The sequence below is a fragment of the Macaca mulatta genome, chromosome 2 (assembly GCF_049350105.2).
Source record: "Macaca mulatta isolate MMU2019108-1 chromosome 2, T2T-MMU8v2.0, whole genome shotgun sequence".
In the NCBI taxonomy this organism is placed as follows: Eukaryota; Metazoa; Chordata; class Mammalia; order Primates; family Cercopithecidae; genus Macaca; species Macaca mulatta.
The window spans coordinates 10133856-10161665 of NC_133407.1; the positions used below are offsets into that span (position 1 = coordinate 10133856).

General features: G+C 37.6%; 1 protein-coding gene across 27 annotated transcripts in view; it reads right to left on the reverse strand.

Moving 5' to 3' along the window:
• Positions 1-27810, reverse strand: part of LPP (LIM domain containing preferred translocation partner in lipoma) — a 723625-nt gene that overhangs the window by 367428 nt on the left and 328387 nt on the right. The window lies entirely within an intron of this gene.

The following is a 27810-nucleotide window of genomic DNA, read 5'->3' on the forward strand; positions in this document are numbered from 1 at the left end:
AGAACTATAAGAATAACCACAATAAGATGAACTATTTGAGAGTAAAGTAGGTATTTGGCACTCCCTTTTTAAGCAGCAGAGCCCCTGGTAAAAATGAAATCAGACATGGAAACTCATTGTATGAAACATTTACAGACAGAGCTGCTTTATCCCCTATCTCCTCTAGTAATATTTCCTGAAGCAATTCTAAGATATTAATAGTTTAAAAACCACTGATTATCTAGGCAAGCTAGATTATCTAGGCAAGCTGTGCCATTCTAGACAGTCACCTTACCAGTTAGTCCACACATGCAGTATAGCAAACACTAAATGAACTATCTTTTCTGAACTCTGTTTGTGCATAAAAGGGAAATATATTTGTTTGAAATTTCTATGTTAAAATACCTATAAAGATATCCATAAGATCATCTACGATCGTAGATAATTTTCCAGGAATCCTTTGCATAACAAAATAATGTGAAATAATAAAATTGGTAAACAGAAGTTTTTAGAGGTAGGGGAAAAAGGTTTACTTTTACATTAAGAAAACTTTCATATGTGGCGAGGGAGCTGGAGGAGATGTGCAACAATTGTGTGGATTCATGAATCAGAAGAACTTGTCAGGTAATTTTGCTGTTAAGTTTGTTTTTTAAAACCTCAAGGAAGACATGTTTCTTACTTTTCATTGTGATAACACAGGTTTCATAAGCTCAGGCACGATAAATTTCAAAAGCTACTTTCTCACATTCCCCAAAATTCAAATACTAAGAAATATGATGTTAACTTTATACATTAGCTCATCATTCTGAAGTCTTTTCTTTTTCTTGAACTCTTTTTTGACCCCTTAAAATGTTATCAAAATTGGAAACCACAAAAAAGTATTCAATTCCCATGTCCCATATTTCATATCACGTAGTCAGAGATATAAAGCAAAGGGTCATGCCATGGAAACGTACAAAGGGTGGGAAATTTATTTATTTATTTAGTTAGTTATAGACCAGATTTTGCTCTTGTTGCCCGGAGTAGAGCGCAATGGCGCTCACTGCAAACTCGGCTCATTACAACTCCGTCTCCCAGGTTCAAGCAATTCTCCTGTCTAAGCCTCCTGAGTACCTAGGATTACAAGTGTATGCCACACACCCAGCTAATTGTGTATTTTTAGTAGAGATGGGGTTTCATCACGTTAGCCAGGCTGGTCTTGAACTCCGGACCTCAGGTGATCCACCCGCCTCAGCCTCCCAAAGTGCTGGGATTACAGGTGTGAGCCACCGTGCCTGGTTGAGAATTTTCCTTAAACATTTGTGGTTCTGATTCTATATGTTAAATACCATTGATGAGGATGTACAGATAAAAGATGTTTGAGCAACTGCAAGAGAATCGATTACAGTTGATAACCCTAGGAAACGGAAATAAGGCTCATAAAATAGTAGAACTAGAAGGGGAATTTATGTTGCTATTCCATCATTTTCATTTAAAGATAATACAATTCCCCCAAAAAGGTAAGGTAGTTTGTCTAGTGAAGGGGCTGAAATAGGACTAAAACTTTAACACCTCCCACTGTGAAACATCTTTTCCAAAACGACATCTCGTACATTTCAACTGATCTTCTTAAGAACATACAAAACAGGAAATATCCTATAAGCCAGCAATATTACTAGGCAACTACCCAGTCCACAGCACACAGCCTGGGACATGGTCACTTCTGGGAAAACAAGGGAAAAAAAATTATCGCTTCCTCCGCACTGCCATTATCACATAGAAGTGCTCAGGTTTAGAAATGCACTTTGATATATATGACCTCATCGAGCTATTCCAGCAATCCTAGAGTTTAGTAGATGTTATTATTCCTGTTTTCAAAAGAGGATAGCCCAAGGATCAGAGAGAACAGGAGAACTCTCTAGGGTTACTTGGGTAGTAAATGGAAGAATTGGAATTTGGAAATCAAACATTTTGCTCCAAAGCTCTAGCACTTTGCATGACATTAGGAAGAAAATACAAAAGGTGAAAGGTCTTCCCTTCCAACACCAAGCAGAGATTATATGGGCCTATTAGATTACCAAAAATTAGGTCATGGCTACAATTACAATTGAAAAGCCAAGCTCTAATACTCTTTTTTGCCATCTACTTCTCCATTTACGATAGGTTTCATTCACTTTCCCATAAATATTTTTCAAATATTTAAGACACACTGAGAATGAAGGTCAGGCAAGAGGGAGGAGGGAGGTAGGGAGGGAGAGACGGAAGGGAGGAAGGGAGGAAGGCAGGGAGGGAGGAAGGCAGGGAGGGAGGGAGGAAGGCAGGGAGGGAGGGAGGAGGGAAGGGAGGGAAAGGAAGGAGGGAAGGGAGGGAAAGGAGTGAGGGAGGGAGGAAGGGAGGGAGGAAGGCAGGGAGGGAGGGAGGGAGGAGGGAAGGGAGGGAAAGGAAGGAGGGAAGGGAGGGAAAGGAGTGAGGGAGGGAGGAAGGGAGGGAGGAAGGCAGGGAGGGAGGGAGGAGGGAAGGGAGGGAAAGGAAGGAGGGAAGGGAGGGAAAGGAGTGAGGGAGGGAGGAAGGGAGGGAGGAAGGCAGGGAGGGAGGGAGGAGGGAAGGGAGGGAAAGGAAGGAGGGAAGGGAGGGAAAGGAGTGAGGGAGGGAGGAAGGGAGGGAGGAAGGGAGGGAAGGAGGGAGGAAGGGAGTCAGGTAGAAAGGAAGGAGGGAAGAAGGAAGGAAGGGAGAGAAGGAGGGAAGGGAGGGGAGGGAGGGAAAGGAAGGAGGGAAGGGAGAGAGGAATGAGGGAGGGAGGAAAGGAGTGAGGGAGGGAGTGAGGGAGGGAGGAAGGGAGGGAGGAACACAGGGAAGGAGGGAGGAAGGGAGTCAGGTAGAAAGGAAGGAGGGAGGGAGGGAGGCAGGTAGAAGGAAAGGAGGGAGGAAAAGAGGGAGGGAGGGAAGGAGGGAGGGAGGGAGGGAAGGAAGGAAGGAAGGAAGAAAGGAGGGAGAGAACGAGGGAGGGAGGGCGGGAAGAAAGGAGGGAGGGAGGGAAGGAAGAAAGGAAAGGAGGGAGAGGGAGAAGGATGGGGAAGGAGAGAAAGAGAATGGATCAGTGGTTCTCTGCCAAGAGCTTACAGTTGCATTGAAGAAACTAGTTTATCCACAAATATCCATATCAGAAGGCAGAATACATGTAGGTAAGACACACAAGATATTCGAGAAAAAAGCAAAATGAAAGAGAGGAAAGAGAGAAAGTAGCTGAATAGAGAAATCAGAGAGAGCTATATGGCCGCAGAATTGAGAAGGCCTTAAATGGAGAACAAGTATTTAACATATTTACAACATGAGCATAAAGATATAGAAGGAACACTGCAATGTGCAAGTGTACTTGGCAAACACGAGTGTTCTTCAAGGTAAAAATAGAGTAAGAGCAGACTCAAAGGGTCAGCTGTGGTCAGATAATGCAGGTGTGCAAACCTAGGCATATAAGGAGCTTGGCTCTTACCCAAGGTGCTGATATCTAAAGGATAAACACATTCCCCATGACGAAGGAGAGAGTGGGCAGGGGTAATTGTATCTTGGGACTTAGTGTTGATGTGGGAACAAACACATGGTATGAATCACACATATTTCAGGCTGTGCACAGACAATTTATATTAAAACACTCCCAGCAGAAATGCCTATTTTTATGAAAAAGGTTGCCATTGATAAAAAGTGAATGAGAGACCGTATCAGAAAGCTACTGATTTCACCTTAATCAGAAATGAGTGTGATTCCACAGCACAACAAACAAGGGTTATTGGAGCACATATACATTTCTGCCTTAGACACAGGGAATACAATGCAACAGACTGCTATGACAAGACTGTTACTTTGCTAGGTGGAGGCTGAAGAAAGTCTAAAGGAGGCAAGGAATAATGTCGTCTCAAGCTTCACTATTCTTGTCTCAACTTAAAAATCCTTTCTATACCCCAGAATTCTGCTCATGTCTCATTTCAGGCTTTCTTATGAAATGTTCCTTTTTTCAAAGAATATTCAGAGTCAAATAAAAATCAAATGTCTATTATTTACTCAGTGACAGTTTAGTACCTCGTATTAAAGAAATGAGACAGGTAGGGTGCAGTGGCTCATGCCACTAATCCCAGCACTTTGGGAGGCCAAGATAGGCAGATCATGAGGTCAGAAGTTTGAGACCAGCCTGGCCAACATGGTGAAATTTCATCTCTACTAAAGACACACACACACACACACACACACACACACACACACACACACAAAATTAGCCAGGCGTGGTGGCACACACCTGTAATCTCAGCTACTTGGGAGGCTGAAACAGGAGAATCACTTGAACCCAGGAGGCAGAGTTTGCAGTGAGCCGAGATTGTGCCATTGCACTCCAGCCTGGGTGACAGGACGAGAGTCCACAAAAAGAAAAGAAAAGAGAAAGAAATACAGAAAGACAGAAAGAAAAGAAAAGAAAGAAAGAGAGAGAGAAGGAATGGGACAAAAAAAAATGAAGAGTTGAATTACTCACTTCCAGCTTTCCTTTTCACCTCTCCCTTGTTCCAATGTGAATGTTTTTCTTTATGGAATAGGTCCACTTAAGCCAGGTTTACAGGCTCTACTGTCAACTGCAAACTCTCTCAGTGCCAAAAAGAATCCCATCTGTCGTTCAAACTTAAAGTAAAATATATGCCTAACCAGGTTAAGATAGAAAAGATTAAACTGGATGTGGTGTTTGACCAGGTTGTATACTCTTAATTCTAGTATCTTCTTATGAAATGGGGGAGTAATAACACCAACCCCCCAGGGGCATTTTGGAGACCAGGTGATATAAGGTAGTAGAAATCATATGTCCATTAGAATGCTAAGTGCACAGTAAGTCTTCTGCACATGTTTTCTGGTGGTATGTTCCGTAAAAAAGAGGATTATAGGATTATACTTGGTGTGTTATAGGAGACTTTGCAGCTCTTAAATACAAGGTCTTGGTCTCAGGTGAAGCTAGATTTTGGTGGCCAAACACATGTCCTAAAATAAGAAAATACTGGAGTGTTGAAAGGAAGCTAGCAACCTTTGAGGACAGAAGCACCTTAGATATCCATGAACATAAGATTTTCTTAAGCCCACTCCCACATTTACCAAATCTAAACCTTTGAAGGCAGGGTCTAGCAATCAGCATTTAACAAACCCATCAGCCTCACCCCAAGTCTTATCCATGCTAAATTTGAAATCTGCTGGCCTAGAATTGTGGTTGCCTGTTGCTAATCCAAGTGCTAACAATAACTGGAACAATTTAATTAAAATCCCACAACTCTGAACACATTTAAGGAGAATTCTTTACTAATGTATTCTAACCCAATTCCAGGGGACAAGGAAAATACGTTTCGCTCATTCGACAGTTTCCATGTTCTCACCCACAGTGCCAACAGAGAAAACACAATCTACTTCACTTCTCCTCATTTGTAGAAATGGCAAAGACATTTACCACCTCGAAGGAGTGCTGTGAGTTTCTATTTATTGGTGTTTATAAAATCTTCTGAGTGTTCTGATAAATCAACTCTAAGTTGGCATTATTCATAGCACCCTGTTGGAGCTTAATACATATTCAATTAAAAAACAATGACAACAATACAGCAATAGCCACAAATTAGCATTAATTATAGCAATGCATTATTCTCACCCTACTGCTACAGTTTTATCTAGGCAGAGCTCTTTATGTCTGGAGACTGTAGAGTCCCTTTCATTAACAAAGGGCAATACTTGCTCATTGGTATCAACATTTCCTCTAGTAACATTCACATCACACTTTCCTCAAAGTCCTCATTTTGTTCAAAGGATTCTTCTATTTGCCACATACTAAGACAGGAAGGATATGTATTCTCCCTGAAGAAAGTCAGAATCCTGCAAAGCATCCTGGACTCTTCTCTTTCGCATAAGCCCCCTCTCTCCAAATTGCTTTGGATTCTTGTTCCCCTTCTCCATGGTCATGGCCACCACTTTGGTTAAGATCCTTGTCTGCCTCAACGGACCCTTGAAGGTGACCCCAAGACATTCTGTCATTACCATTTCTGGTCACTTGAGTACCACTATGTTATAGCAATCTATCTAAATACAGATCAAATCATTTTATTTACTAGCATAAGGCTCTTCATTGTGCACTAATGATATAGCCTTAGAGTGGAAAAATCCCCCAAATGCCATCCTAACTACTAAAGAAAAATTATTTATTTGAATTGGGGAAGTAGCTATAAAGCACTCAGGGAAACTTTTACCAAGGAGAGAAACTGAAGCAAAAGGAACAGCTTAAGCAAAAAGCTGCAAAGCTATGTGTCTTTTTATCTACTTAGTTCAGGTTTCAGCCTTTTCCAGGGGGCAACGATCTGGGAGTTGGCCAAGTTCCCCACTGAATATGAAAGAACATCACCATTCCCTTCCCTGCCTTCCCCACCCCCAGACCCACCCCGCATTTCTCTGGGGCACCACAGCTTATCTTGCTATCCAAGGTTTTGCTGACTGTGGTCTCCTCTTCTGCATGAGCCTTTCACATGCATAGTTGAGGTTGAGGAATCTGTGCCTAGTGGGTTTGAGGTTTCATCAAGAGAAAAACGGGAAACTTATGTGATTTCACTGAGTAACTATTTTCACTACAAAAAAAAAAATTCCCATATTTATTTTTTCCCCCTTTCGAAATGGCACTAAGGAAACACATGCCAGACTGCCATGAACAGAGGCTGTACTTTCCAAACAGTAGCAAGGACTAAAAATAGAAAAGCTTGATTTGCTCAAGATGTATATAACTTCCTCTCCCATTTCCTCTCCCCGCCACCCTGAGTCAGTTTACAGAAGCAGCGCACATTGAACCCTCTGCATGCTTACAACAGCCCCCGAAGCATCAAAAGGGTGATAAGTATACTACAGACTTCATAGTCCTTTCCCAGAGAATTCCTATTGCTCAATCGAAGAAAGAATCAATCAATCAAGCCACAAATATCAATCAAGTAGCTATTCTATCTTCTCCCAATAAAATAAAGGTTATGGGTGATACAGAAATAGGGGTTGTGATCCTGCCTTCAGGCAGTTGCTAAAATAAATGAACAAGAAGGTAATGGAAAGAGCAGAGGCCTGGGAGTCCAGAAACCTCGAATTGTGGTTAGCGCCAGCTCTCCTAGCAACTGTATCACATTGAACAGTTCACTTAAGAAATGTAGGCTCCAGTTTCCTCATCACAAGAAAGAGCAGATGGGTTAGGACCATGTCAAATCTGGTGCTCTATGATTCATGATTTTAAATAATTTCTACAAGTCTCCCATGTTATTTTATGATTCTGGCTTTATAAAATAAAGTTTGTTGGCAAGATTAATATACATGCGATGATTACATGACCCCACAAAAGGGTATCTATTAAGTGGCAGAAAAATTAAACAGTATTAATAAATCTATTTATTACCTGACTCACAGTAGCCTTTACTTCTGAACCAGAAGTTATTGGATACTCTACATCCTCAAAATAACCTTCTAAAAATTGTTATTGATATCCTCATTTTTGCATGTAAAGATGGGAAATGCAGTGGTAAGCACTCGAGCAGGGCTTCTTAGCCCTAAATCCTGGGTTCATATCACCACATCACGTGACTCAATCAAAAGACTGAGGATGCAGAGAAGACAGCGATCAAGATGATCCAGTTGTCAGACACATGTGAGTAAAATAGTAGAGTTAGGCTTTTAAAAATGAGGATATGAGGGTTCATCAGTTATCGAGAAAGACACAAGAAAAATTGGCTTGGTATATGAAGCTGACAATGAGGACATGAGCTTCAAAAGAGCAAGGCCTGTATAAAAAGCACAGTGGAAGATAAGGTATGCTATATAGGATGAGGTAGGTCATAGAGTACTCTGAAAAAATAAACCAAGCAGAGAAATTTAATGTGGCATGCAATAAAAAGCCAGAGGAAGAAAATAATAATTTTTTTAACCACTAAGTGGTTATAGACGTGCAGTTGGAATGTCAAAAAGATAGAATGAAGGCAATGAGTAGGTTGTAACCCAGAAAATATGAACTAGGATGATGGGCAAGAAAATAAAGAGATTGAAATAATCCTGTAAGCCTTGGTGATAGATACACAAAGAAAGCAAGATCTATCATCAATGAACACAGTTTAGGTGGCAAGACTAGAAATATAATGGTATGTCTAACAGAACGTAAGCCTTTGAGCAAGATGATGAGTAGAATTAAGGGTACATTGAAAGCGAAAAGCCAGGTGTTATCTAGGAAAAGATCTCATGGATAAATGAAACAAAACTTGTCAAAGGAAAACACAGTACCAAGTCATAAGCAGTTCAAATAATTAGATAAAGAAAGATCAAAGTTGATCGTATTAGAGTAGTGACGTCTACTGGGAGAAAACAGAAGGTTGAAGGGAGAACTCTGAATGGGCATCTAAATTTAGAGACAGGGAGAAAGGAAGAGGGGGTGGTAAAGAAGGGAGAAAAGGGATAGTTGCAGGCACAGCAGAGGAATCAAGGAAGTTAGTTCTGTTTAGTAAAATCAAAGGAAGTGAAAGGGATCCTGAGAATATGGCAAAGCAGGAGGCACCAGAAATCCGCCTTTCTACCTAGACAACCATTGCACTGCTACCATCTATATGAACAACTTATTTTGGAAGTCCAGAGTCTAATAAAGGTCTACTTTCTGGAGGAAAGCTTTAGATTGTAAGTTGTGGTTAATTTAGGTAAAGTTTACATCTTAGCACAATAGCAACTAACTATACCCCACCCCTTAGATCCTTGGTAGGCATCTGCACACATGTTCTTGAAGCAGCTTGCATGCAGCTTACATGATCTAAGTTGGGCAAAAAGGACCTGTCTTCCGTATATCAAGGATCTGTGCACTGAACATTAATTGCTGTTTTTAATCACACACATAAAGAAAAAGGGGCAACTATCATTAGTGTTGCCCCTCACTCCAGCTGAAGTGACTTCCATGGGACTCAAAAGGCTAGTCCCCCCTTTCTTTTTTTTTTTTGTCCTTCCTTTATTTTTTACTTTTTCTCATTTTGGGAGACAGACCTTGTTAACCAGGGCATTTGAAAACAATAGAGGAAATTAGAAAGTCATGGCACATAACCAGGGAAACACGCAGGCTCGGAATATACTTAAGACCACAAGTTAACAATAAAAGCTAATACTTAGCACAGAGACTGGCAACAATAACCCCACAAAACAAAAACAATAACAGTAAACCTTGGGGAAGAGAAAAAATCTGATTTCCAGGGTTCTATATTATTAGTTTCAAATACGCACTTTTCAACAACAACAAAAAATCAAAAGACATACAAAGAAACAGGACAGCATGGTCTATTCAAAACAAAAATACAAACCAACAGAAACTATCTCTAAAAAGACCTAATGATGGATCTACCTGACAAAGACTTTAAAACCACTGTTTTAAAAATGCTCAAAGAACTAAAGGAAGCAAGGAGAAAGTTAAGAAAACAACACATGAATAAAATGGGAATATCAATAGAGAAAAAGGAAAAAACAGCAAAAAGCAATTGTGGAAGTGAAAATTACAATAACCGAAATAAAAATTCACTAGAGGAACTCAAAGATAGATTTAGCAGGCAAAAGAAAAAATCAGAAAACTTGAAGAGAAGTCAAAGTAAATTAGTCTAAGATCAGAAAGAAAAAAGATTGAAGACCGGTGAACTGAGCCTAAGAGACTTATGGGACACAATCAACTATATCAAAGTATGCAGCATGGAATTCCCAGAAGGATGAGACAGAGAGAAAAGGCAGGGACAATACTTGAAGAAATAATCGCCAAAAACTCCCCCAAATTTGATCAAAGACAAGAGTATAAACATCCAAGAAGCTCAAAAAAGTACTAAGTAAGACGAACTCAAACAGACAAATACTAAGGAACCTTATAATTAAACTGTCAAAAGACAAAAACAACGAGAGAATTTTGAAAGTTGCAAGAGAGGTGACTCCTCACATACAAGGGATCCTCAATAAAATTATCCAGTTTTCTCAGCAGCCTTAGATGCCAGAAAACAGAAGGCCGATATATTCAGTGCTGAAAGGAAAAGAAATTATCAATCATGAATCCTACACCTGGCAAAATTTTATTTTTAAAGTGAGACAGAAAATCAAAATGAAAGTCATGGGGGGAAAAAAAAAGGTGAGAGAATTCTTTATTACCATTAGACTTGTTCTGCAAGAAATGCTAACAGGAAAGGTTGAAATGAAATGATACTACACAGTAACTCAAAATCATACAAAGAAATACAGATCTCAGAAAAGGCAAATAGGTAGACACTTATAAAAGCTAACATCATTGTAATCATGATGTGTAACTTTGCTTTTTGTTTTCTACATGATTTAAGAAACTAATATTTTTTTTAATTACAAGTTTAAAATCTCATATTATTGTAATTTGATTGGTAGATCCAATTTTGTTTTCTACATAATTTAAGAAATGAGTGTATTAAATTATTAGCTTATGTTGTTGTGTACACATGCATAAAGACATAATTTTGCTGCATCAACAACTGAAAAAGGAACAGAATTTTGTATGTTATTGAACTCAAGGTGGCATGACTTCACATTAGAGTGTTATAACTTTAGGATGTTAAATGTAACCCCCATAGTAACCAGAAAGAAAATAGCTACAGAATATACACAAAAGGAAATCAAGTAGGAATTTAAATATTTTACTACAAAAAATCAACTGAATACACAAAAAATAATTATATAGAAATAAAGGACAAAGAAGTTATAAAGCATATAGAAAATAAATATAAATGGTTTCATAATCTTATAAATTTTATAATAGTTTGACTTACAATTTTTTTACCATATGGTGTAAAAGTGATACTCATTCATTAAACACAATACTTGAAGTATCCATTCTGTCTTTCACTTTCAGCAGAACACACAATAAATTACATAACATAGTTAAAGCTTTATTGTAAAATAAGCTTTGTATTAGATTATTTTTTCCAACTGTCTGCTAATGCAAGTGTTCTGAATATGTTTAAAGTAAGTAAGGCTAAACCATGATGTTTGGAATGTTAAATATATTAAATGCATTTTAAATTTACAATTATTTCAACTTAAAATAGTTTTAATGTAACAAATTATTTCAACTTAAGACAGTTTTAATTGGACATAACCCCATCACAAGGTAAGAAGCATCTGTAGAAAAATAAGAAGTAATTCTCTGCTTATCAATAACTACTTTAAATGTAAATGAATTAAATTATCTGATCAAAAGACAGATTGGCAGAATAAATTAAAACACATAACCCACATATATGTTGCCTACAAGAGACTCGCTTTATATCCAAAGACACAGTTTAAAAGTGAAAGGATAGAAAACACCATTTCATGCAAATAGTAATCCACAAAAAGCAGAGTAGCAAAATATCAGACAAAATAGATTTTAAGTCAAAAAAGGCTAAAAGATAAAAAAGAGATGAAGAACATTATATTAACAAAAGGCTCAATACAACAAAAATATGTAACAATTGTAAATGTATACACACCTAATAAAAGATCATCAAAATATATAAACCAAAAATTAGCAGAATTGAAGGAAGAAATAGACAGTTGTATAATAATAGAGATTTTAATGTCCAACTTTCAACAATGGATAGAACAACCAAACAGTAGATAAGTCAGGAAATAGAGAACTTGAACAACAAACAAAACTAATTAGACCTATAATTGTTGTTAGGTAGATTGTTCTGTATATGTCTCTACAGAACAATCTACCTAACAACAATTGAGTACACCCTCTTCTCATGTGCACATGGGACATGTTCCAGGATAGAACATGAATAAGCCCATACAATAAGTAAGGGTCAATAGATTTGAAAAAGTAGATGTCATACAAAGTATCTTCTCTGAGTACAATGGGATAAAATTAGAAATAAATAGACATAAGTAAAACCGCAACATTCACAAATTTGCAGTAATTAAATAATGTACTCTTTTTCTTTTTTATTGGAGTCTCGCACTGTTCCCCAGGCTGGAGTGCAATGGCGTGATCTTGGCTCCCTGCAACCTCTGCCTCCTGGGTTGAAGCGATTCTCCTGCCTCAGCCTCCTGAGTAGCTGGGATTACAGGCACCATTATTTCACACCTGGCTAACATTTTGTATTTTTGAGTAGAAATGGGGTTTCACTACGTTGGCCAGGCTAGTCTTAAACTCTTGTCCTCGTGATCACCCCACCTTGGCCTCCCAAAGTGCTGGTATTGCAGGTGTGAGCCACTGTATCCAGCCAATAATATAGTCTTAAACAAACAATGGATCAAAGAAGAAATCACAAGGGAAATAGAAAAATACTTAAAAATGAATGAAGGTGAAAGAAAACATACCAAAATATAAAGGAAACAGTGAAAACAGTGCTAACGAGGCAATTTATAACTATACAACATTAAATTTAAAGATAAGAAAGATGTCAAACCAACAACCTAAACCTACAGATTATGAAACTTGGGGGAAAAAAAAAAAGAAAAAAACTATACCCAAAATCTATTAGAAGGGAAGAAATAATAAAGGTAAGAGTAGAAATAAGTAGAATGGAGAACAGAAAAATAATAGAGAAATACTAACAAAAACCAATAGTTCTTTAAAAAGATCAACAAAATTGACAAACCTTTAGCTAGATGAAGTAAGAAAGAGAGAGAGAGAGAGAAGAGAATACTCAAACTACAAAAGACAGAAATAAAAGTAAGGACATTACTAACAATTCTACAGGAATAAAAAAGATTTAAGAGAGTACTATGAGCAAGTGTGTGGCAACAAATTCGATAACCCAGATGACAGGGAAATTTCCAAGAAACACGAAATGCACCAAGACTAAACCACAAATAAAAAATCTGAATATGCTATGAATACCAAGAAGATTGAATCAGCGTCCAAAATCTGAGTAAGGAAAAATCTGGAAACAATGGCTTCACTAATAAATTCTACCAAACATTGATAGATGAACTAACAACAATTATCCTCAAATCTTTCCAAAAAATTAAAAAGAAGGAAACACTTCCTAACTCATTCTGTGACACCAAAGATCAGACAAAGATACTATATGAAAACTATAGAATAATATCCCTAATAAACATTGATGCAAAATACTCAACCAAATATCCCAAATCAAATTTAATAGCATATTAAAAGGTTTATATATCATGGCCAGGTGAGATTTATTATTGTAATGAATGGATACTCAACAAACAAAATTAAATCAAGGTTATATATTATATTAACAGAATGAAGAAAAAGTGATCTTCTCAATTGACACAGAAAAGCATTTGACAAAATTCAATATCCTTTCATAAGAAAAATATTCAACAAACTGGGAATAGAAGAAAACTATCTGTATTAGTTTTCTAATAGAGCAAAACGCCACATATGGAAACCCACAGAGAAAATCATACTCAATGATAAAAGACTGAAAGCATTTCCTCTAAGATTAGAAATACCAGCTTTTGCCATATCAATTTAGTGTAATACTGGAAGTCCTCATCAGAGTAATCAGGGAAGAAAGAAAATAAAGGTGTCAAAATTGAAAAGAAAGAATCAAATCATCTCTTCTTGTAGATGACATAATCCTATATGTAGAAAACTCTAAAGATTGGACACAAAAACTGTTAGAACTAAATAGTGAATTTAGCAAAGTACAGCATATAAAGTTACTACACAAAAATCACTTACATTTGTATCAACAATGAACAATTCAAAAAGGAAATAAAGAAAATCATTCCATATACAATAGCATCAAAACATAAAAGACAAAATACTTAGAAATTAACGTGAACAAATAGTTAAAAGTCTTGAACAACAAAAACTTGAATACATTTCAGAAAGGAATTAAAGAAGACATAAATAAATGGTAGACATCTCACATTCATAGAATGCAAGACTCAATATAACTAAGATGTCAGTATTAGCCAACATGATATCCAGACTTAATGCAGTCCTGATCAAAATCCCAGTGACATTTTTTGAAAAAACAGAAAAACCTACCCTAAAATTCATATGGAATATCAAATGACCTAAAATAGGCAGAACAATCCTGAATAAAAAGGAACAAAGGTGGAGGACCGACACTTCCTGATTTCAAAAATTAATACAAAGCTAAAGTAAGCAAAACAGTATGCTATTGGCATAATAACACATAAGATTGAGAGAGTCCAGAAATAAACCCTCACATATATGTTCAAATAACTGTCTACAAGGGCACCAAGATCATTTGACAGGGGAAGGACAGTCTTTTCAACAAATGGTGCCGGGAAAATTTAATATCCACATACAAAAGAATAAGGTTAGACTCTTTCCTAACGTAATTATAAAAGTTAACTCAAAATGGATCCATGACCTAAAGGTAACATCTAAAATTGTAGATTAGAATAAAACATATGCAAAAGCATCATGACATTGAATTTCGCAACAAATGTCTTAATATGACACAAAAGGCACGGATGACACAAGAGACAAATTGAATTTCATAAAAATTAAAAATCAAAGACAGTATCAATGGAGTAAAAAGAATCTTCAAAATGAGAGAAAGTATTAACAAATCATATCTGATAAGGGATTAATATTCAGAATATATTGAGAGCTTACAAAACTCAAAAAGAAAAAAAGGTCCAATTCAAAAATGAATAAAGAACTTGAATAGACATTTCTCCAAAGAAGGTATATACACAAATGGCTAATACATACATGAATAGATATTCAAAATCAGTAATCATTAGAGAAATGCAAATCAACACTACCATGAGATATCGCTCCGCACCCATTAGGATGGCTATTATCAAGACAAAAAACAGTGTCGGCAAGGACGTGGAGAAATTACAACTCGTGTGCTGTTCAGAGGAGCGTAAAGAGTACTGCTGCTGTGGAAAATGGTATGAATGTTCCTCGAGATATTAAAAATAGAACTACCATGTTATCCAGCAATTCACTTCTGGGTATATACTCAAAAGAACTGAAAGCAGGGTTCGAAAGAGTTATTTGTACACCCATATTCATAGCAGCATTATTCCCACAGTAGGTAAAATGCGGAAAGAACCCAAATGTCTATTAACATGAATGGATAAGCAAAACACGACATATATATAGCATGACACATGCTACAACATGGATAAACTTTGAGGACATTATGTGAAGTAAAATAAGCCAGTTGAGAAGATAAGTATAATACGATTACAATTTTACTGTGGGCTTGTGAAGTTAAAATCGTAGAAACAGAGAGTATAATGGCGGTTTCCAGGGGCTCGCTGACAGTGGAATGGGGGGTTACTGGGGAAGCAGTACAGAGGTTCAGTTTTTGCAAGACGAAATGAGTTCTGAAGATGGATACTGGTGATAGTTGCAAAACAATATGAATGTACTTCATCATATTGCTACTGAACAGAACATTAAATGGTGAAGATAGTAAATTTTATATTATGTATATTTTACCATAATTTTACAAGCTGGGGGAAAAAAAAAAGAACATAGGAGGTTCAAGTCATCAAGAGTTTTGCGTGCCTGGAAGAGGTAGAAGAAGCTGTCAGAAAAAGAACAGTTGTTGCAGAATGAGAGGAGGTGGTAAACCCATTCAAGAGCCATTTCCCTAGTACTGAAATGAGCTAGTTCACGTTGGGACTGTGGCTTAAATCCTCACTATAGACAGAAACGCAGTGGGTGTGAAGGGGAGGAGAGAGGGGCTCATTTAATGAATCTGTAACTCTTTGAAAATACTTCTATATAGTTGCCATGGCCCAAAACTGGTTTCTATCCCCACTGGGCAAGAAGAGAATTACTAAAGTGACACTGTTTGACTTTCAATGAGCTAAAAGGAAATGAAAACAATCCTCCAGACACATCTCTACTTATAAAATGGCTTGATATAAAATGATAATAAAAATGATGAAGTTTTCTGAATGTGCACAATGAAACGCTCTTCTGGTTGCTGTATTTTCTGTTCAATTGTTTGATCATCTCTTCATGAAATACCTAACTCTAGCTGGCCAGACACTCTATGAAGTTCTGACACTGGACCTTCACTCTGAAGTGTACATATTGTAGAAAGTGATGGCTTGAATCAGTAAATCGCTGTTCAGGGAATAGTTTCTCATTCTCTTTTCAATATACACCATACCATCAAATACACAATTTAAAAGTTATGCAATTATTCATTGCTCTAAATATGGGGATGACATAATTTCTAATGGAAAGAATTAAAGCTCAAGAATTATGAAAAAATATTAAAATTTCATTTTTAAGATAAATCCTTTACTTGTTTAGAAATGCTATGAATGTCAAAAAGCCCAGAAGACAGGACATGTGGAATTATCACACTATCGCACCACTTGTATGGCTAAAGACACTGAGATTGGACTCTGAGACTTGATCTGCCCCAAATCACATCTTGATGTGTCATCTACAGTTCAGAGAGGAAGTGGCTGTAGGATAGATTCACACTCCTTTAATCCCCAAGAGAATGACAGAAACTATCAGGAAAGAAGGGAATTTATTCATTTTTTAAGCCTCTCATAAACCAAATTTTTATTTCAAAAAATAACAGAAAACTTATATTTCTTATAATGTGAATGCTTTCATCCTTGTATCAATCCTATATTCCTTTTAAAAAATAATTGCCACAGAAACTTTTTTCCCACTAGTTGGAGAAATTTTACTTATTTCTATAGTAAGAAAGATTGACATTGACATCTTTACTAAATTTTACTGGTAAAATACATGTAAAACTAACTAAAAATTATGAAAACATTTCCATTTAACAGGTCTGTACATAGTTTTCCTGTATTTTCCACCACAGTGCTTTCTTCCAATATGTAGAGATACATTTTTTTGAAATCTGAAGACAATATTACAATAGAGGATCTTGCAACAAAACTGATGACAGCAAATAATGAAACTACTGGGAAAGGAAATTGACAACTGCTGTTTTGTTTCCCTCACTAAAAATGAATATAAAGGGAGAGGAGCAATATAGCAGCGATGGCCATGGGGTGAGAAATGGACTGGCACATCTCAAAAAGACAGAGAGCTTCATCCCTGCCTGGGATAGTTAATGCCACGGAAGCCTGGAATGCTGCTTAACCTCAGAGCCCCAGAGCCTTCACTGATACAAGATGGAGAACCCTCCCTACCTTTCCCTTTGCAGAAGTTGTCTAAAGGTTCCAGCGAGATAAAGTATATGAAAGTCTTTTATTTAAAAAAGCAACGTCTGCCGGGCGCAGTGGCTCATGCCTGTATCCCAGCACTTTAGGAGGCCGAGGTGGGCGGGTCACGAGGTCAGGTGTTCGACACCAGCCTGGCCAACATGGTGAAACCCCCTCTCTACTAAAAAAAATACAAAAATTAGCCAGAGTGGTGGCCTGTGCCTGTAATCCCAGCTACTCAGGAGGCTGAGGCAGGAGAATGGTTTGAACCCTGGATGTAGAGGCTACAGTGAGTGGAGATCATGCCACTGCATTCCAGCCTGGGCAAGAGAGCAAGAACCTGTCTCAAAACAAAACAAAACAAAACAAAAAGAATGTCAATTTCGGAATTTGCAGGCTAGGAGGCCCTGTACAAGTCAAACTCACAAAAGCTAATGATAAAATAATGATGATAATAGTTTAACCCCTCAGGATTGGTATAGACACCCCATGCTGTAATACATTTTAAGTTATATAGTAAGAGCACAAAAATGCTTGACTTTTGAATGGATCAAGCAAAATCAGCTATGAACAGAAAACCTTTCTAAAACATTAGAGTTTCAAAGTACTATATTCAGAAATAAAATATGAGTTAGTGCCCTAGGTTATTGGTGTCAGCATCCTCTACTCCCTTTTACTCCTTCTTTCAGAACAAGGTGTTTCCGTGCCCCTGTTGATTGGATTATGTAAATTACAAAAGAACTGAAGGATATGTTGGCCCACCAGGGCTTCCTTACCAAATCCATGGATAAGAGGTATATGATACAATCTACGAGGGGTTTGTCAGAAAATATGCTAGAGGCCGGGATGGAAGATGTACTAATCTTCCACTGAAGAACTGCAAAGAAAATTACCTCGGAGGTTCCTGGTTACTAAATATCAACATATATTATTGATGACACTGGCTGCTTTTTAAAGATTTAAGAGGATCTACATTCTCTCATTTGTAAAAAGTCCCCGAAATGATTTTGTTATTGTCTATTTAAAAATAAGTCACTGCTTTCATGACAATTGTGAGATCTAAATAAGTTCCTTCAACCCTCGGATCCTCATTTTTATTTCATTAGCTAAATTATACTTGTGCTGTTATAATGTATTTTGCAAATTATAAATCACCATGAAATTACAAAGAAGTGATATTTTATTACCAAGGCATTGAATTTGAGAGCTGTAAGAGATCTACATGATTATTTAATCCAATCATTCATTTTACAGAGGAAGTTTGTGGGAGCATTTCTTCTGCAAATATACATATATATTATATATATTTATATTATATTATATATTTATATTATATATTATATATTTATATTATATATTATATATTTATATTATATTATATATTTATATTATATATATTATATATTTATATTATATTATATATATATTATATATATATATATAATGCTGAACCTTATAATAGCAAGGGATGGGATCACGGGTGAATTCTGAGGAGGCATAGTGCAAATCAAATGTCAGTGACAACTGTGGCAAAACCCAGCACAGAGACCCACTAGCCCAAAATATCACAACAGTGAAAATGTTTACTAAGTCTTAGGACATGTCAATTACATAAAATATTCTTTATGTGCATTATGTCTTTGAAACCTCACAACAATCACCCATTTTACAGAGGATTTATGTGGGCCACAGAAGGGTTAAGCAGTACACTACAGTTATGCGGCTAGTAAGCAGGAAGCCAGATGTGAACCCAGGAAGCCTGGAAGAGCACTTGCAGTGTTAACCATCGCATTATGCAGCCTCCGAAGCTTTTTTGGCTTTAGATAATGCTATCGGAGAGCACGTTTTCTGTGATGAACTCATGACGGGCAGCAAAGTGAGCTTGAGATACACAGCAAATGATACCAGGACCTGAGCAGACTTCAAACTGCCACAACAAAAAGGGTGAGGGGGTGGGGCAAGCCTCTTTAGAATGGATGTTAGGGGTATATAATGAAAGTCAGTGAAACGATTTAATGAGTTTATGCTTTCTAACAAAAAGGACTCTGCCACAGTTCCCAGCACTGCTGGTGACAGTGTGTCATTGAGAAGCAAAGTCGCCGATGAAAACACAATGAGGGAGGAAATCGAAGGGGTTTGAGAATTCAACTAGAGACCAATACACACAAGGGCTGGCCACAGCTCCTGCGGCCCTCACCTGGCATACATGTATGGCATGTAAGGGAGGGGCTTCGCTACCTGCCTACGGATCCCCAAACCATTAGCCTTGAGGACCCAGATTAACCTTGCTGGTCTGCTCTTGACCCATGCATCTAAGCATAGTCTTCTGCTGGCCTGCATCCCCTAATTACACATATGGGTGAAGACTGAACATATATACCCTATAGCCACCCTGCATTTAAATAACTATATATTCCCAATTTAGATAAAAGATAAAAGTTTAAGTGCAAGCTAGCTACCCTGAACAACAGATATCCAGAGCCACTCCTCCCAAATATTCTCCCCAAATTCAGTTTTATAGAGCATTTATAAGTCAAAAGCAGACTATCAGCACAAAAATTAAGAATATAAAAGGGAAGTAAGCAACAGAAATCCCTCCATGTAGTAGAACTATTGGAAACAGAAAACTAATATGAAGAATAGAGAAGAAATCCAATTCCATATAGTAGGAGTTCATAAAGAAGAAAAAGGTGAAGGAAAGATTAAAATATATTTTCAATATATTATAAGGAAATCGTGACTGGGAGCAGTGGCTCACACCTGTAAACCCAGCGCATTGAGAGGCATCAAGGCAGAAGAAATGCTTGAGCCAGGAGTTCAAGACCAGCCTGGCCAAAATAGCAAGACCCTCTCTCTAAAAAAAAAAAAAAAAAAAAAAAATTAAATTAGTTGGGCATGGTGGTACACACCTTTAGTCCCAGCTACTTTGGAGGTGGAGGCAGGAGGATCACCTAAGCTCAGGAGTTCAAGAAAGAAAGAAAAAAAAAAAAGAAAAAGGAAAGAAAGGAAAGAAGAAAATCCCATTTAGATAAAGAAAACCTTGACTTGAGTAGAAATAGCAGAATAGGTAAAAAGCAAGCTGTGTCTAGACACGGTTTAGTGAAATTGCTGAATCCCACAAATAAAGGCTATAGACCAAACAAGAAAAATTTACTAAACTGGAAAAAGAATCAGACTGGCATCAGATTTCTCATCTGCTGCACTGAATACTAAATGATACTAAATGATAGTGTGGAAATCTTGGTACAATACTGAAGTAAAGCAAATTTGACCCAAGAATTCTACTTATAGCCAAGCTTGTACTCAAATATGAAGGCAATAATAACTCATTTTTAGATACACAAAGACTCAGTAAATATATCAGGCACATAGCCTTCCCATAAAAATTACTTGATGAAGTACTACAGCAGAAAAAAATAACAAAAAAGAAAAGAATCAAGATGATGAATACCAGAAAAAAATAGTAAATAGAAAATAGCACCAACAACAAACAGGTAAAAGTTAGTTTATTACTAATGTGGTTATAAAATTTAATGCAAGAAAGAATTCTCAAAGGAGATTTGCTATAAAGTTAAAAATGTTACAACATATTCTCCAAATTATTTTAATAAAACTTGGGATGGAGCAGGGAGTAAAAGAATGTTCAAGCATCATTTGGCGTGTTTATTGGGAGCAGGACGTATAAGCAGATCATAATTTTTCCCTCATAGAGAAATAAATTTGAAAATACCTAATCTACATCATTTGATTTGTTTACGTTACTTTTTGTTTGTTTGTTTGAGATGGAGTTTCGCTTTTGTCACCCAGGCTGGAGTGCAATGGTGCAATCTCGGTTCACTGCAGCCTCCGCCTCCCGGGTTCAAGCAATTCTCCTGCATCAGCCTCCAGAGTAGCTGGGATTACAGGCACACATGACCACATGCAGCAAATTTTTGTATTTTTAGTAATAACGGAGTTTCATCATGTTAGCCAGGCTGGTCTCGAACTCCTTGACCTCATGTGATCCGCCTGTCTCAGCCTCCCAGGTGTCAGCCACCAGTCCCGGCTGACATTACTTTTTTATAAGTAGAAAAAGACACACTACTTTTTTGTAAGTTAAAATAAAAAAACAGTAAGTACATTTCACCTTTGAAGAAACCACTAAGACTCTTGATGGGAGAGACAAATTGGGATAAAACTTTCACTGACTCAAAAAGAACCAACTGTAGTTTCACTTAACCTTGAGCAAAGGAAATTTTCTGTAATATGCAAGCATAGTAAATTACTCCCTATACAGAAACTCCGGAGCTAAAGCAAAGCTAACCTCATCGGTTTTCCCTACATTCAATAGAACTAACCACCATCAATTTGCCTATAAGACTTTTTTTTTGTACAGAAGTTAACCAATCTTTCACTGCAGAGAGTGTAAATGTGCCACAAATTATTTCAAGGTAATGGTGGCAGTGGTAATCAGGTTGATATAGGTGAGTAGGTGGGTGTGTGTATATGTACACATTCTCCACTATCAATCCCAGGGGAAAGGTTTACCTCTTCAAATAAGTTCTTAAAAAGTAAAGAAGAGAAACTATGATATTCCATGAAAAGGTTCCTAATGCTAAATGAAATATTGGAATACTCCCCTGGACTCTAGGTCGGCTGCTGTCAAAGGGGTTTTTACAAGTCCAGACAACAGCAATGTCCATCTTCTTATCCGAATAACCAAACGGATGATGATGCAGAGCCAAAAGCAACCAGGAAAACTGTGACATTTGCTTCTACAAAGTCATATTGACCAGAACCAGTGACATGCCTAAGAGCCTACCCAGCCTTAATAAACACTCAATGACCTACATATGTGGACCATAAAAGTAGGAGGTAATTGCAAAGCAAGCTGCTCCTGCTACTTCTGCTGCTGCTGCAGCAACTGTTGCTGTCAGGGTCACAAACAAGCTACAAATCAACTGGGGCTTGCTGGCCCAAGAGGAACTAGGCAAAGGGCCAGGAAGAAATAAGCATCTCCATCATCTCTTTGGTGTGTTTTCACAGATCAAGATATCCTTGTATTCTCATCCTACAGTAAAATCCTGTAAAAGCAAAATCCTGTTTTTCTACACCTGAGACCATGATAGCCCTAGATGGAATCACAAGGCAAAAATTCCAATGCCGGCCGGGTGCAGTGGCTCACGCCTGTAATCCCAGTATTTGGGAGGCCGAGGCGGGCGGATCACAAGGTCAGGAGATCCAGACCATCCTGGCTAACACAGTGAAACTCCATCTCTACTAAAAATACAAAAAAAAAAAAAAATACAAAAAATTAGCCTGGCGCGGTGGCGGGCGCCTGTAGTCCCAGCTACTCAGGAGGCTGAGGCAGGCGAATGGCGTGAACCCGGGAGGCAGAGCTTGCAGTGAACCGAGATCGTGCCACTGCACTCCAGCATGGGCAACAGAGCAAGACTCTGTCTTAAAAAAAAAAAAAAAAAATTCCAGTGCCAGTTTTGCTAAAACTTGAATTGATTTTCAAATTATCATTGTTAAACACGTAAAATCAGTAAGTAGGAAAATGAGGCCAGGCATGGTGGCTCACACCTGTAATCCTAGCAATTCTCAGCCTGCCTCAGCCTCCCGAGTAGCTGGGACTACAAGCGCCTGCCACCACGCCTGGCTAATTTCTTGTAATTTTTTTTTTTTTGTATTTATAGTAGAGATGGAGTTTCACTGTGTTAGCCAGGATGGTCTGGATCTCCTGACCTTGTGATCCGCCCATCTCGGCCTCCCAAATACTGGGATTACAGGTGGGCAGATCACCTGAGGTCAGGAGTTCAAGACCAGACTGACCTATGTGGTGAAACCCCATCTCTACTAAAAATACAAAAATTAGCCGGGCATGTTGGGGCATGCTTGTACAGTCCCAGCTACTTGGGAGGCTGAGACAGGAGAATCGCTTGAACCCAGGAGGCAGAGGCTGGGCAACAGAGCAAGACTCTGTCTCAAAAAAAAAAAAAAAAAAGATTATAAGCCACTATTCATCATACGCATATATGAGCTTTGAATTGTTTTCACAAGAATAGATGCTCAAGAGCTTTTGGAGGCTGACTTTAAAATAAACAATTTCAGAGATTTCTCTTCTTTTCTTTTCTACTAATTCTGGGCCTAGCTCATGTTACTCTGTGCTTACTCACTCCTTTGAAAAGTAACATCTCTCAGTAGCTTTACGCATCAACTCCTTGAGACATACAGCACCTGTCTCTCTCCCGGCCTGACCATTCCTCTGACTTTGCATCAGTTTTTAAAAGGGGAAAGAAAACCAGTGTGAGGACATCATAAAGGGACACATCTCTACTCAATAACAAAGAGAAATTTTTAACATTTGAAGTAATCACCAATGGACAAAACCCCTCTGTTTTCTAATGTGGAGGGACTGGAGTTACGTTAGCAATTCTGGCCATTTTGCAGGACCGAACAGAAAAGGAGAGATGAAAACTAGAGGTATGCAAATACTGAATAGTAGGCAAATAAAAGCAAGCCAAAGGACTGGGAAACAAACAGAGAAGCAGAATTAGAAGTTGTCAACTGGAAGTCACCAAGAAAAGACGAACAAAGATACTATAAAAAGAGGAAGTTAAATATTGAACCCCTGAATTCAAAGCCATCAGATGTCAGCAGGTAAGTCCCCACGGATCTGAAGGAAGTCTACCAGACAATTCAGAAATGTTTGCATTGGGTTTCCTGAAAGTGCAACATGTTTTGCCTTAATTTATATTAACAGTATAACTTGGCATCCAACAACAGGTCTGGGGATATCACCCTTATATTTAAAATAATAACAAGCCCCTACAGTAAATTGTCAATGGTTTCAGAACAAACAGTAGGTTCCACAGCTAGAAACACAAGGCCTGTCACGCTTACTTTGAGCTCTCCTTCCTCTGTGTTTTAATTCTTTTATTTTATTGCTGAACAATCCACTCCCCTATCTGAAAATTAAGGTCCCACCCAGCCATCAAAGTTCAGTTCAATTTAAATTGTTTCTATGAATCCTTCTTGCCTATCTCCAATCACAGTTAATTTACTTCCCTCACTCTCCACCACTAACTTAGGACTTAGATTATGCTTCTGATCAACATATGATGACTAAAGCATAATTTACCATAAAACGACTTAAATGACTGTATACGCATCTTCTGCATGTGATTCTGAGTACTGTATCTGATCTATCTCCTTATCCTGCAGCACTGCCTCACCTATCATAGTTACCCATAAACATTTTGTTATCTAGGAAAAAATTACAAGATTCAAACAACAGAAAGGGACTTGAATGTATCCACTCTAATTCCCTTGCAAGCCTGAAATTCTGAGACATATACCTTCTTTGTAATCACCCTAAGGAATGTTATATAATACCTGCCTATGGGTTGACTGAAAAGAGGAAGAAATTACCAACTATGGGGTCAGATGAGAATAAAACCAACTGGCTGGGCGTGGTGGCTCATGCCTGTAATCCCAGCACTTTGGGAGGCCGAGGCAGGTGGATCACAAGGTCAGGAGTTCGAGACCAACCTGGCCAATATGGTGAAACCCCATCTCTACTCAAAATACAAAAAAATTAGCCAGGCGTGGTGGCAGGTGCCTGTAGTCCCAGCTACTCGGGAGGCCAAGGCAGGAGAATCACTTGAACCTGGGTGGTGGAGGTTGCAGTGAGCCGAGATCAGGCCACCGCACAGCAGCCTGAGTGACAGAGCGAGACTCTGTCTCTAAATAAATAAATAAATAAATAAATAAATAAATAAATAAATCTAACTAACTGACCGTCCCAAGGCTGAGAATCAGAGCATAAAACCTACGATGCCAAGTTCTAATGCTATAATCACTAGCATATATGTCTACTTACAAGAAGTATTCAATTTACACTGAATGAATGAAGAACAGATGAATTAATGAAGTGATTGCTAAAGTGTCACTACAAACATCACAGGTGTGGAGGTCACGCTGATCCTGACAGAAAAGCAAACCAAATCCCTCACCTGTTTTCCAAGTTTCATCTTTCCACATGAAAATGAATCGTTAAATCAAGAATCCTTAAGTCTAAATATTGATTTGCCTTTTTTGAAGAAATAAAAGCTTATAGCATATATCAAAAATTCAGACAGCCAAGCAAAACTCTGGCATCACCTGGTCCTTCCAAATAAAAACACGTAACCCTCTGCAATGAATCTCAGAGCCTTGCAGTCTGATAGAGGACTAAAGCAATACCAAGTTCATGGGCCATCTGGGACAGCAGGAAGAAGGTCAAGGTCAGGAGTCAAGATTTTTCAGATTCACTAAGAGCTCTGTCAGAAACAAGAGGATCCACACGTTCTTGGGTCTCAGTTTCCCCATTTCCAAAAAAAAAAAAAAGGAAATTAATTTGGCAAGTACTTGAAAGGACTGTAACTAGATGCCTGGCGCCAGAGTTGGACTAAATGATCTCTAAGGTCCCTTTCTCCTCTCAAAATCTTACAACTCTTACAATCACTGTTAGTAGACGTTCTTTTGGCTCTGACCTGAAAATCTGGCTGGAAACATAAACAGTCTTCTACATAAAAACACACATTTACCAGCTGTAATTTGGACTTGGCAACATGAGGTTGTACCATAGCTGAGAGGAAAATGTGCAAAATTTTCTCCAGTGATAATGCTACTTTAGGCTATACCATGGCTCATATCGATAGGTGGTACAAACCTAGGCCAGAGCAGGGCCAAGCCGCTGTCACATCTATGTCACTTCTACACAAGAGGAGGGCATGTTCATTTTCTTTTGAACTTACCAACAATCTTCCATATGAAGTGTCTCAAAAATAACAGGCCTCTCCCTACCAGATTTGTCCTTTTCCATTTGGCAAACTGTATTTTATTTTTTGTCTTCCTCCCTTCTGTTTTACAGAGAACGTAAGCCAACATGGCAACAGGCGCTTTGTTTATTTCCTTTCTCTTCAAAAACAAAGCCATGGCTTGAGTACACCTAACAGAACAAGGTCCACCCGAAAAAAAACTTTTCATAAACTTTTGAAAGTGCCATGTTTGAATTTTTTAATGGAACGCACTGGAAAATCCTTACTATTCTTCTTATGTATTCATAGTGATTATCAATATGACATCAAAGTATTTGCATAACCCTTTCGGTTTAATACTTTCAAATCCATCTGTATTTCATTTAATTGTAAGAGGTATATATATTTGTTTTGTTTTTAATGAAGACAAAACTGGGACTCAGCCTGCCTTGCTCAAGATCACACAACTAGAATAAGCTATGTAACTAGTTTTCAATCACGAGTCTTCTGTCACTACTTCAAACAACGTTGTGAGAACTAAAGATTTAAAACGCAACAAAATAGTTTCCATGAAAAACTACGAGAGGAAACAGAGTCAGTGACTTTAAAAATTGTACATAGTAAACACTACACAAAAAACCAACCTCAGCAAAATACGACCAAAGGTATATTAAAGGCAACGCTAAGGATTTCTTCATTTTATTAAAAAATGACTAAAACTAAGAAAAATCACTCATATTGGTTTAATTTGCCAAGGGTTCTATCTGTTGCATAAAATAAATACAAACTTTATAGGACTCTTGTTCATCACTGGCATCTGATAGTTGATTTTATTAGTATACACCAAAACAAAATGCAAGAAATTCACGGCCTATATTAGCAATACACATATTTTTTAATAGCCTTAAAAGATCTAGACTCCAAACTGAACCAGAACTTACTGGTTACAACTACAACTTACTGATTTCAAATGACAGATAATATTAAAAGCTTTTTCTGCTTCTTAATATCTACTATATGAAAATATGCTCACCAAGAAATCTCTATAGCTCATTCCCTCCTCTCCTTCTTCAAGTCCTCGTTTAAGTGTCTCCTTCTCAGTGGGGCCTAGGTAAGCCCTGAGCCCCTCCCTGTTTCCCCACTTATCCACTCTAATGTACTTTGTAAAGTATACATCTTGTTTATTTCCACTAGTTCCACGAACTTTTACGGTCCCTGAGGACAGAATGGTGTCTGTTTTTTTGCTAGAACATTCCTAGTACTTGAATAATGCCCACATAGGAACACAGAATTATTTGTTGAGCGAATGAATCATTTCTTTCTTTGTCTCCTTCAACCTCAAATTTAGGAGAAAGAAAGGCAAATAATAGAACAAACCATTTAAGCAGTTGTTACCTCAGACTTTTTCTCTTTTACACTTCTTATTATAGGATATTTTAAACGTATACGAAAGTATACGTTTAAAAGACTGTATGCCTATATCAAAATATCTCATGTATGCCATAAATACATATACCTACTTGTACCTACAAATTGAAAAGAAAAAATAATACTGTAAAACAAATGATAAAATTAATGAGCAATAATTCAGTATATTATATGTTCCACAAATGATATTAGGTATTTTTTAAAAGGTAGATTGAATAACAGAATAAACTTCGATGCACCCAACAGTTATCAAATCATAACCAACCCTATTTCACCCATGTTCTGACTCAGTAGTTTCTGAACCTTATTATTTGGAAAAAAATTATCAGACACCATTCCATTTTATCTACAAATATTTCCAATGTTTCTCTAAAAGACAAAGAAGACTCATGTTTTTCTTCAATATATCTATATGAACATAGTCACACCTAAAACTATAACAATAATTCTATTACTTTGTTAGATTTTCTTCTTGACA